The 13033-nt window shown below is 37.6% G+C and overlaps 1 long non-coding RNA gene across 2 annotated transcripts; it reads left to right on the top strand.

Annotated features, from left to right (window-relative positions):
* The first annotated feature begins 525 nt into the window (after positions 1 to 525).
* LOC115988694 lies at positions 526 to 8578 on the top strand. 2 transcript variants are annotated; one of them, XR_004091628.1, is made up of 3 exons: positions 526 to 634; positions 724 to 779; positions 8554 to 8578. It is a non-coding gene; the product is annotated as an uncharacterized LOC115988694 (long non-coding RNA). The 2 variants fall into 2 exon arrangements; XR_004091627.1 differs by lacking the exon at positions 8554 to 8578 and adding an exon at positions 1158 to 1168.
* The last annotated feature ends 4455 nt before the right edge of the window (positions 8579 to 13033 follow it).

Raw genomic sequence — 13033 nt, 5'->3', positions numbered from 1 at the left:
AAGAGAGAGAGAGAGAGAGAGAGAGAGAGAGAGGAAGAAAAGAAAGAGAGGGAACTCAGACCTCAATCTAAACTCAAATATGAGATTCTAAAATTCACTATCAATCTATCTATCTTTACAATGCATGTACATGGATATTTATAGCTTGGGAGTTGGTTATTGTTGATGACATCGTCCATAACTAACTCACATTTATCACATGCTTGAGTACAATTGTAACATACTAATTACAAGCTAGATTTAATAAAGCACATGGCTTTTGCTTCTAAAAACTTTCTAAAATCTAACATGTGCATGTGCCACTAATTAATTTTCCCTCCAATTTTCTACAAACTTGGCACATGTGGACACAACTGCAATAATCATATAGAACGTGAAATTTAGCCCTTATGCTTGATTGGCCTCGTGCCATGTCATAATCATCCATGTTTTGTGTTATAATCTATAGTTGCTAGCAGTGCAAGCACCCAAGATGTAACTTAATGTTTTGATATTCTGTTACCATCAGTCGAATGACAATGGGGAAGATGATAGAGCTTCTTGGGGGTAAAGCTGGAGTTTCATGTGGTAGGTTTCATTATGGCAGTGCCTTTGGGGAACCAAGCGGTCATGCAGACACAGTTGAAGCTATGAGGTGCTTTCTGCATCTTTACTATGACATCTGATTATTATGCATTTTTCCATATTTAATTTTTTTTACCATGCTTCCTTGCTCTGTGACAGTGAAATTCTTGTGAACAAAGGCTTTAGCTACAACGGCAAAGACTTTCTGTATTCAGGTTTAAATTTTCACATCTGAAATATGTACATATGGGAATTCTATTGCAACCATTCATTTTAATTCTTCTTTTGGAACTTTGTTACGTATTGTGTTCAATTTTTTGAAACCCTAGGGGTGAAAGGAAACTTATTTTCAATTTAATTTAGACAATGGATTTCTAGCATGTTTCTGGAAGTTACTATCATTAATATAAGTTGGATGTTCTCATAACAATAATAATTAAATTGTGTCATTTCCTTTTTTATCATTAGTGTCGCAAGTTTGGTGCATGGAATATGACCTTGGAATGGAATAACTATTTTGTGTACTTATGTTTGTGAACTAGGCCTTGCTTGCATATGAAAGGAAAATTCCTAATACTTTTTGTCTTCTCCAGGTATCACAGGTGATGGAGATCAAGGCACCGCTTCGAAGGATCTCATTCAAGTACCAATTGGGCCGGTTACAAGAGCACGAGCAAAGAAGTTCAAGGATGTACTCAACGGACTCATCCAAGAGTCATGGGCTCAAGCAAACTCGTGGAGGCCCATTGAGCATGATCCACGTGAGCAAAAAAAAATCGTCACCTTGATTCAAGTTCTAGAAGGATCCGGTCAAGGCTAAGAATTGGCATGAAATATTTTGGGTCTATGTAAAAAATATTATTCTAGGTTTAGGTGATTTATTTCCTTGTTTTTAGGTGCATTTAATGCTTTTTAGGTCAAACTTTATTCCTAATATGGTTAGGTATCAATCAGGAGTTATTTTAGAATATATTTTCTTGCCTGTCAAGTTTTAAGGAACCGTTAAATAGTCATCTAAGTCTGTAAACGTTTTTCAGATTATTATTGATAAAACTTGTGAGGTTTATTCTCTTTGGTTCTTTGAAGAACTACTCGAACTTATCGGGAATTCCCATGGCGTTCATCTCGACTAATCAAACGGAGTTTCCACCACCGTTTATGGTGTCTTCCTTATACCGAGGTTCTTGTTTGTCATAAACAACGGGTCGAGGTCTCCCATTTGAATCTATCCATAGAACGATCTTGGGTTCCCTTTCGTTGTTGGGTCTCGTTAGTTTTGACGGGGTTCACATCATTTGGTATCAGAGCATGTTTCTAGTTCAGGTTTGCCTATCCTTTAATATATTTATCTCTTCTTAGCCGAATTTCCTTTACCCCATCTGTTCAATCTTAGTTTGTTTTGTTGATGTCTAAACTATTGGTCTGGTCTCACATCTCTTAATTATTTCGAAATCTTATTTCATTATTCTCAAAAGCTAGTTGCTGATCATTAAAAATAAATAAATAAATAAAGAAAAGGAAAGAGAGAGAGAGACTTGAAGAAGAAGACAGAAAGGAGTCCGAACAAAAAAAAATCACTATTCTGTGCTTCCAAAATTCCAAAACTGCCATATTCCTTTTAATTCTAATCTGAAAATTTTCATATTCCTTACGTTCAAATATGAGATTCCTTGATTAGTTCTTGGTGAATTGTTGCTGGAAATTTTGAGTTGTTTGTTTAGTTTCAAAAGAACTGAAAAAGAATTATCGAGTAGAAAAAGGCAAGAGTGGTGAGAACATCAGAGGGTAAAAGCTATATTATTTTGAGTGAAACACGAGTGGAGAGTGATCCACATTCTTGAGTGTAAACACGTAAGGGAGTGATTCGTGAGGTTCCTTTTTTTTTTTTTTTTCTTCTAACCTTTGTTTTGCAGCAATCATGTCTCACGATAGTGGTAAGAGCATTGCTGAAGATGATACAAAATTGGCTGATCCGAAAGTGTTTTTGGAGGCCATGATGAGTGAGATGAGGCATGTGATGAAGATGGAGATGGCACAGGTTCACGAACGGATAGATCAAATGGAGAATAGACGTGAGAAGCAACCACAAAACGATCGTAATTTGCATCGAAGGGAAAGAGTTCCACCAAGGGAGGAGGATGAAGAGCGTTATGGGTCTGGTTTTGATGAAGAAGAAGATTGGGATTCCATTGTTAGCAATAGGAGACCTGGAGGAAGATTTAGAGAAGTTAGGAATCACGAAGATAACAACTTAGGTGGTATTAAGATGAAGATTTCATCCTTTCAAGATAGGTCTGATCTTGAGGCATATCTTGAGTGGGAGAAGAAGATGGAGTTCGTGTTTGATTGCCACAATTACTCCGAGACAAAGAAGGTAAAATTAGCCGTGATTGAATTTTCTGAATATGCTATTACTTGATGGGATCAGCTTGTGATAAACAGGAGGCGAAATAGAGAACACCAAATACACACATGGGAGGAGATGAAAGTAGTGATGAGAAAGCGATTCGTTCTAAGTTACTACTATTGAGAGTTGTACAAAAAGCTACAAGGTCTTAGACAAGGGAGTCGAAGCGTAGAGGACTACTACAAGGAGATGGAGATTGTTATGATCCGCGCTAATGTAGAGGAGGATCAGGAGGCTACAATGGCTAGATTTTTGCTTGGCTTAAATCAGGAGATCCATGATAAGGTAGAGATGCAGCATTATGTGGAATTGGAAGATATGGTGCATATGGCTATCAAAGTGGAACAACAACTCAAGAGAGGGAATGGGACACGTGCAGGCCATAACTCTAGTTCTACCTCTTGGAAATCGAGTCATGCTAAGCTACTGGACAAGTCACAAATGCCCAAACCCGAGCTCAAGTCCGCGACCACCAATCACGTTCCTTAAGATAAAACCGAAGCCTCTACCTCTAGGAATCGTGATATTAAATGTTTTAGATGTCAAGGCAGGGGCCACATAGCAAGTCAATGTCCAAGTAAGCAAGTCATGGTGTTGCAAGCCAATGGTGAAATTGTGACCAATGATGAAGATTCCGACATCGACGACATGCCACCATTAGAGGATGTTTCCAAGGAGGAGTATTTAGCCCCTGGCACATTGACATTGGTGGTGAGGAGAGCATTGAGCTTGCAAGCAAAAGGAGTTGATGAAATACAACGGAAGAACATCTTTCACACTAGACGCTACGTTAAAGACAAGGTATGTAGTGTGATTATTGATGGTGGTAGTTGTACTAATGTTGCAAGCACAATTATGGTGGAGAAATTGGGATTGCCCATGGTAAAGCACCCTAGACCGTACAAGTTGCAATGGCTAAATGATAATGGTGAGATTAGGGTGAACAAGCAAGTGTTAGTTGTATTTCGAATCGGTAAATACGAAGATGAAGTGTTGTGTGATGTAGTACCGATGCAAGCGGGACACTTATTGCTAGGGCTTCCATGGTAGTTCGATAGGCAAGTGAAGCATGATGGCTTTACGAACAAGTACTCTTTTGTACTTAATCAACGATCAATCACTCTTGTACCATTGACACCGCAACAAGTATACGAGGATCAAATAAGATTACAAAAGGAGAGTGATCAAAAGAAAGAGAGTGAGCAAAAGAAAAAGAGTGAAAATTAGAGAGAGGATGAGAAAAATGAGGGAGAAAAAGAAAATCAAAGTTCGGCCCTTGAGAGAAAATCAGAGAGAAAACAAAAGAATTTCTATGCAAAAGTGAGTGAGATCAAGCGAGCAATGTTTTTAAATAAGCCAATGATTGTACTTTTGTACAAAGAGGCACTTTTAAACACTAACGAACTTGACCTTGCTTTGCCTAGTTCTATTTTTTCTCTTTTGCAGGAGTACAAGGATGTCTTCCCTAAGGAAACACCACATGGGTTACCTCCAAGCCGAGGGATTGAACATCAAATTGCTTTTGTTCTTGATGCAACCATTCCAAACCGACTAGCTTATAGGAGCAATCTCGAGGAGACAAATGAGCTTCAACGGTAGGTAAGTGAATTGTTGGAGAAAGAGCACGTGAGGGAGAGCATGAGCCCATGTGCAGTTCCGGTCTTACTTGTACCTAAGAAGGATGGGACGTAGAGAATGTACGTAGATTGTCGAGCCTTAAACAACATAACGGTAAAGTATCGTCATCCTATCCCATGCTTAGATGATATGTTAGATGAGCTGCATGGTTCTTGTATATTTTCTAAGATTGATTTAAAAAGTGGTTATCATAATTAGGATAAAAGAAGGAGATGAATGGAAAACCGCCTTTAAAACAAAATATGGTTTGTATGAATGGTTAGTTATGCCTTTTGGTTTGACTAATACTCTGAGCACCTTTATGAGACATATGAATCATGTTTTGCTTGCATTTATAGGCAGATTTGTTGTTGTCTATTTTGATGATATACTCATTTATAGAAAAAACATAAACGATCATGTAGTACGTTTGAAATCCATTTTAGATGTGCTAAGGAAAGAAAGGTTGTTTGCTAATTTAAAGAAGTGCATTTTTTTCACCGATAAGCTTGTATTTTTGGGATTTGTTGTTAGTGCACAAGGTATACAGGTTGATGAAGAGAAGGTACATGCAATCCAAGATTGGCCGAGCCCCACAAGTGTAGGTAATGTTCGTAGTTTTCATGGACTTGCTAGTTTCTACCGGTGGTTCGTGAAGGACTTCAATAGCTTAGCCGCACCGCTTACCGAAGTTATCAAGAAGAACGTTGGATTTCGGTGGGAAGAAGAACAAGAGAAGACATTTCAATTAATCAAAGAGAAGCTGACTAATGCACCTTTGTTGTCTTTGCCCAACTTTTCTAAAACGTTTGAAATTGAATGTGATGCTTCAAGTATTGGTATAGGAGCCGTCCTTATGCAAAAAGGATGACCAATTGCTTACTTCAGCGAGAAACTCAACGGGGCAGACTTAAACTACCCAACTTATGACAAGGAGTTGTATGCATTGGTTCAGGCTTTAGAGACGTGGCAGCACTACCTATGGCCTATGGAGTTCGTGATTCACACCGATCATGAGTCCTTGAAACACTTGAAGGGCCAACACAAGCTAAACAAAAGGCATGCGTGATGGGCGGAGTTCATAGAGACGTTTCCATATGTCATTCGGTACAAGCAAGGTAAGGAGAATATAGTCGCCGATGCACTTTCTCGCAGGTATGCCTTACTCTCCACACTTGATGCAAAATTGCTTGGTTTTGAACACATTAAAGAATTATATGCTGAAGACCATGAATTTTGTGAGGAATATCAAGCTTGTGAGAAACTCGCCTCTGGTAAGTTCTTTAAGCTTGATTGATTCCTTTTTCGAGAAAATAAGCTATGCGTGCCTCACTTGTTCTATGAGGGAGTTATTAGTGCAGGAATCACATGGTGGGGGATTAATGGGACATTTTGGAATTGCAAAGACTTTAGCTATTTTGCAGGAACACTTCTATTAGCCTCACTTGAAACAGGATGTCGATCGGATTTGTGGTAGATGTGTCACATGTAGGCAAGCTAAATCCAAAGTGTAGCCCAACGGTTTGTATACTACTTTACCAATTCCTAGTGAGCCTTGGATTGATATTTCAATGGATTTTGTGTTAGGATTGTCTAGGACTAAACGTGAAAGAGATTCAACTTTTGTGGTCATGGATAGATTTTCTAAAATGGCACATTTTATTCCATGTTACAAAACGGATGACGCTTCACATGTTGCTGATTTGTTCTTTAAAGAGATTGTGAGATTACATGGCATGCCTAGGACAATTGTTTTGGATAGATGCTAAGTTCTTGAGCTATTTTTGGAAGACTTTGTGGTGTAAGCTAGGTACTAAGCTATTGTTTTCCACTACTTGTCATCCACAAACTAATGATCAAACTGAAATAGTAAATAGGACTTTGTCTATTCCATTGAGGGCAATCATTAGAAAGAACATCAAAACATAGGAAGAATGTTTACCACATGTTGAGTTTGCGTATAATAGAGCTGTTCATTCTGCTACCAAATTTTCGCCATTTGAAATTGCGTATGGGTTTAATCCTTTAACTCCATTGGATTTATCTCCTTTACCTTTGACAGAGCACGTCAATTTAGATGGCAAAAAGAAAGCTGATTTTGCGAAGCAGATTCATGAGAAAGCAAGACTCAACATTGAGCGAAGAACGGAGCAATATGCCACACAAGCCAACAAGGGACGTCGCAAACTGGTTTTTGAACCCGGAGATTGGGTTTGGCTGCATATGAGAAAAGAAAGATTCCCGACGAAAAGATGTTCTAAATTGCTCCCAAGGGGAGATGGTCCCTTCCAAGTCCTCGAGCATATCAATGACAATGCTTATAAGCTAGATTTACCTAGTAAGTACGATATAAGTGCCACTTTTAATGTTACTGATTTGAGTCCTTTTGATATAGGTGATGATTTGAGGGCAAATCCTTTTCAAGAGGAGGGGAATGATGGAGATCAAGGCACCGCTTCGAAGGATCTCGTTTAAGTACCAATTGGGCTGGTTACAAGAGCACGAGCAAAGAAGTTCAAGGGTGTACTCAACGAACTCATCCAAGAGTTATGGGCTTAAGCAAACTAGTGGAGGCCCATTAAGCATGATCCACGTGGGCAACAAAAAATCGTCACCTTGATTCAAGTTCTAGAAGGATCCGGTCAAGGCTAAGAATTGGCATAAAATATTTTAGGTCTATGTAAAAAACGTTATTCTAGGTTTAGATGATTTATTTCCTTGTTTTTAGGTGCATTTAATGCTTTTTAGGTCAAAATTTATTCCTAATATGATTAGGTATCAATCAGGAGTTATTTTAGAATATATTTTCTTGTTTGTCAAGTTTTAAGGATCCCTTAAATAGTCATCTAAGTCTGTAAACGTTTTTTAGATTATTATTAATAAAACTTGTGAGGTTTATTCTCTTTGGTTCTTTGAAGAACTACTCGAACTTATCAGGAATTCCCGTGGCGTTCATCTCGACTTATCAAACGGAGTTTCCACCACCGTTTGTGGCATCTTCCTTATACCGAGGTTTTTGTTTGTCATAAACAACAAGTCGAGGTCTCCTATTTAAATCTGTCCATAGAACGACCTTGGGTTTCCTTTCGTTGTTGGGTCTCGTTATTCTTGATGGGGTTCACATCAACAGGTTGCCCACTACAAGCATATATTTTCATGGGTCCTATTTACTATCAAAAGTTAAAACATATGGTAAGATTCGAAGCCTCCTTAATTATGTTCCAGATTCCAATCATGCTTATGAATCCTAGGTTCTAAATTTTATGTTGTTACCATTATTTGGTTTCTTGTGGGGTTGGTTGGGGTTATTAACATGCATTGATGAACCATTTAGTCTCTACAGGAGGCTGATAAGCAGCTAAATTTGACCATATGTGCTCTTAATTTTGACTGGTGGATGAAATTAGAAGGCATGCGTTAACCCCTCACTGCAGGTAAAAGGGGAATTGCCTTCAGGCTAAAGCTTTCCGTTTGAACGCAAGTGTGATTCTAACTTGATCATGAAGCAGATACCTCACACCATTTACACTGGTATAGCTGAGTCTAAATCAATGTATGCAAAACCTATAGTTTCCTATCTTGCTCTTCCCTCCTTGCCTCATCAGTGATTCTTTTAACATTTCGAGGCTCTTGTTTTGACATTTCCTTGACATGCCAACCTGAATAAATTGAGAGAGATCTTTTGGTGCATGGCCTGTCTATGTTTTATGTCTAGTGATTCTGGTCAGCATTGTTTCTATGATTTAGATTAGTTGATATTCTTTTACTCATAGCCTCTAGAATTTATGTGACAGAAATGCCTTTATTAGTTGTAGTTTTAAATAATCCTAGTAATTTTTCTTTGATGTATCACACCTTTTCTTCCCTGTTACATAAAGCATGTCATATTGATTTAGAATATTAGCTTGAAAATATTTATTTTTGATATTGATTTTTTGTGATATCCATTATTTCATGACAAGTAGGTCCTAGATAAAATGCATGCTCGAGCCGATGGAGCCCGTGTTCTGCTAACAAGACAGCCTACAAAGGGGAGAGCTCGCAATGGAGGTTCTTAATTTCTGGTTCTTAGATATTTTATCAGATGCAAATTTACCTTGCATAGTTCTAATTTCTGCTAACCTTTCATTTCCCAGGACTACGTGTAGGAGAAATGGAACATGATTGTTTGATAGCTTATGGTGCTAGTATGTTAATTTTTGAGCGCCTAATGATCTCTAGCGATCCTTTTGAGGTTCAGGTATTAGCTCATGCCTATGCCACTCCTTGATAATTGTTTGCTGAGTATGTATTACAATGCTTGCTTGTAAGTCATTTAACAGGAAGACTAGTATATTAGAATCATTATCGTCTAACATATTGTGTTCAGCCAAAAGAATTAAAATATGATTTCTAAGCACTGTTTTCCTCAAAGCTCTCCTGGTACAAGACTGCTGTCTGACAAAATTCCAGCAGAGTTTCAGCTCTTTCTCCCAAAATTTTCTTGATTTTCTGGAGTTGCAGCCCTTATGTATAGGATGGAATTTGATCAGAAATCAGCTCTTCACCAGCCCATAAGATTGTGTATTAGCATCTGGTTGTCTATCCCTCTTATTCTTTCTTTTCTATTGTAATAGCTATATAAAGCTTCCTTCTTAAGGATGCCTCCTGGAACTGCAAGAACACGACTATTGATAGAGATCAACTTCCAGAACAGATCTGGAACACCAGCTAAGTTTGCTTGCTGGAAAATATCCAGTTATGCATTTGGAATGAAACTCATTTTTACTGTAACTTGGGCATGTCTTTGAGACTTTCAAGGCTCCTGCTCTAATAGTGCAATGTTGTTTGTCAAAGCCATTTTTTTTTTTCTCTTCGTCAAAGCCATTATCTAACTTCTAAAGGCTTATTTGGACCTTTTTAGGACTTCACTATTGCTGTTCCAAAAACTGTCAATGCAAGGGATACTAACCAACGAAAAGGCTTTTTGTGATTGTTGTGGATATCTTTGGAGAGATTTTTAATTATAACTTACAGTAATTTCCTTTAGACCAACAAGTCCAACACTATGTTGTGTGTAAGCAAAATGCTTATTGTTTTTTTTTTTTTTTTTTTCCTTAAGATTGTTGTGGTCCTTCAGGCTTCAACATCATTCTTGTTATGATAGACCTAGACCTACATGTAATTAAGAATTTGTCTCATACCAAAAATTTCTTTTTTGGAACTAATTTGATTATTTAGCTCTGTGGCAACATCTGCTTTTTGGTGCAGGTCTGCAGAATATGTGGTTTGTTAGGATATTACAATCATCATCTGAAAACTGGAATCTGTTCATCATGTAAAAAAAGGGACGGTATGTCTACTATGAAGCTTCCGTATGCATGCAAGCTCTTAATCCAGGTATGAATTGACATTGTATTGATTGGTTTTTCCATAGCATAGCTCTCATTTTATTCTGTTGATATTTTCTTTCATTGAGTTATATAGCTTGGTTGAGATCTCATCTTTCTTGTTCGATTTGTTGGAGGTCTCTATACACAAGTTATTACTTTATATCTTATTTCCTGGTTTCAACTACATAAACTTGGTGTTGGTACTTGTTGTCTGTGTATTATTTTCTCTGACAAAGAAGAATATTTTCTCTTTAGAGACTTTATCTTCCTTTTGACATGCATTAAGAGCTATATAATGACCTATGCATTTTTTGTTACTCCAATACAGTTTGTCTGATTTCACTAGATTAAACTTGGATCTATGGTAGTGTATTTGTAGTATCAAGATTTGCACATGGTGTTTTGAAAACATTTAAATGTGGTGCTACATTCTTGTGAAAAAAATGTGTAAAATCTGTTAGGTTCTAAAGACTTAGGTTTTTATGTATTTAGAACTCTAATGTGTATTGTTGGCAAACCATGATCAAAACAATATGTTTAGAAGTGTTTAGTATCTTTTATGTAAAGTTGGAATCAAGCTAATGCAGAAGTTACTGTGCATTTCGGCCTGGCTCGATCGATCGAAGCTTAGGCTCGATTGATCGAATCTCTGGCAGAATGCATTTTTCTGCAGATTTCCAACTCAGCCCTAGTTTTTTTAAAACGTTTAGGGTTTTCTAATTTGTCCTAAGTATAAAAGGCAAACCCTAGCCATGTTTTAGTGTTACTCATATTGATGTTTGTGTAAATCTCTTGTGATATCTAGAGGAGCTTTCCTTTATATAAACTTAGGGTTTTCAAGGAGGAGATTTTATCCACACCTTGATGATCAACTCAGTTGCTACCATTGAAGCTTAAAGAAAAACAAGCGGGTGTGCTTGTATCTAGTGGTGAATCCAAGAAAGAAGGAGTCTGTGGATTCAGACCTTGCACCTGGTCGTGTCAGTAGGTTCTACTGGTGGGTAGCAATAAGAAGTCAAGCGTGGGGGCTTGTAAGTCTTTTGTATGAACTTCGATTCTTTTAAGATAGTGGATTCAAGTTTACCTTGAGGGTAGTTAGGTCAAATCCTCCCCAGGTTTTTACCGGTTTTGTTTCCTAGGTGATCATATCTTTGTGTTATTTATCTTTCCGCTGCTTTGCATGATATGATTGTTTTTTTTTATTGTGATAACCTAGTTTTGTTAAATTGGACTAAGTAACAACTTGGCTAATTACCTAGGTTAATCCAATTGTGTTTTTAAGGGGTCTAAAAACTATCAAGTGGTATCAAAGCGGGTTGCTCTCTTGTTGTTGATCTTTTGATCACTGAGCTGATCCTTGACCCCTGTTGTTATGGATTCTTGGAAAATCTTTTTGCTTATTTATCAACTTGCTTAGTTTGTGTATGTGTCACTTGTTGTTTTTGTTAAATCTTTCCTTGGACGTCTTGGTCTTATCATATGTGATAATAATTATTTGTGTTATAATGTCTTAACCGCCTTAAAGGCACATGATTCTTGTCTTTGGTATTTGGATAGTGGTTGTTCCAGGCATATGACAGGAAACAAAGGATTATTCAAGACCCTCTTTGAAGGAAAGATTGTGACAGTCACTTTTAGAGATGGAAGCAAATCTGTGATCAGAGGCATTGGAACTATGGATATTCCAGGGTTACCGGTCTTTGAAGATGTTTGGTATGTCGACGGGTTGAAGGCCAATTTACTTAACATCAGTCAGATTTGCAACAATGGACTGAATGTTCTCTTCACTAAGTATGAATGTGAAATACTTGATGGAGGAGGTGACTGTATGTGTGTTGGTGTAAGGACAGCGAACAACTGTTATGGATTGACACCAAGCATAAGCAACAAGAGTTTTAGTGCAAAGATTGATTAAGTTGATTTGTGGTATCAACGGCTGGGGCATGCAAGTCATAAGCAGTTAAAAAAGATTTCCAAATGTGATGCAATTGTTGGTTTACCTAAGTTTGAAAAGATAAATAAGTGCATATGTGGACCATGTCAGATAGGTAAACAGATTAAATCTAAACATCTATCTGTAGCTAGTATTCAAACCTCAAGACCTCTGGAGTTACTGCACATTGACCTTATGGGTCCTGCTTGAGTTCAGAGTTTAGGAGGAAAGAAATATATTCTAGTGGTTGTGGATGACTTTACCATATATACTTGGGTTATGCTTTTGAAAGATAAAGCTAAGGCTCCTAAGAAGATGATACATCTGTGCAAGAAATTGCTGGTTGAAAAAGATAATGTGATAGCCAGGATCAGAAGTGACCATGGAAGAGAATTTGAGAATACCAAGCTAACTACCTTCTGCAATGATTAAGGCACACATCAAGAGTTCTCTTCACCTAAGACACCTCAACAAAATGGAATAGTTGAACGGAAAAATAAGGTTGTTCAGGAGATGGTACGTGTCATGCTACACAATAAAAAGTTGCCCAAATCCTTTTGGGGAGAAGCAGTTAACACTGCTTGTCATACACTCAACCGAGTGTATTTCAGACCTGATTCCAAGAAGACTCCGTATGAACTCTGGAGAGAAAAGAAACCGGTTGTTAAGTATTTTAGGATATTTGGTAGTGATTGTTACATTCTACGTGATAGAGAGAACTTAGAAAAATTTGATGCAAAGAGTGACAAGGGATATTTTCTAGGGTACTCCTCTACTAGTAGAGCATATAGAGTGTATAATCTGAGAACCAAAACATTCATGGAATCGTCAAATGTTGTGATCAATGATGAAGTATGTCCAAAAGCACATTCAGAAAGTACTGCTCCGATTCAAGATAAGCCTATGGAGGTTAATAACTCACTTCCTATTGATTATGTTGGGAAACATAGTGATGAGGAGTTAATGGTATTGAATGATGCAATTTTTGTGCCATCAAGTCCTGAGACATCCACTCCAGTTCATGAAACTCAACAGGCTCAACATGAGTTTAGTCCTTCATCAGAACAGAAAGATACATCCACATCTCTAGTTAAAGGTCCTTCCTCTAGAGTAAGGCTTAATCATCCCTCCTCAAATATA

This window comes from Quercus lobata, chromosome 5 (genome assembly GCF_001633185.2).
Source record: "Quercus lobata isolate SW786 chromosome 5, ValleyOak3.0 Primary Assembly, whole genome shotgun sequence".
Classification (NCBI taxonomy): domain Eukaryota; kingdom Viridiplantae; phylum Streptophyta; class Magnoliopsida; order Fagales; family Fagaceae; genus Quercus; species Quercus lobata.
This window is presented reverse-complemented; position numbering and strand designations above follow the sequence as displayed.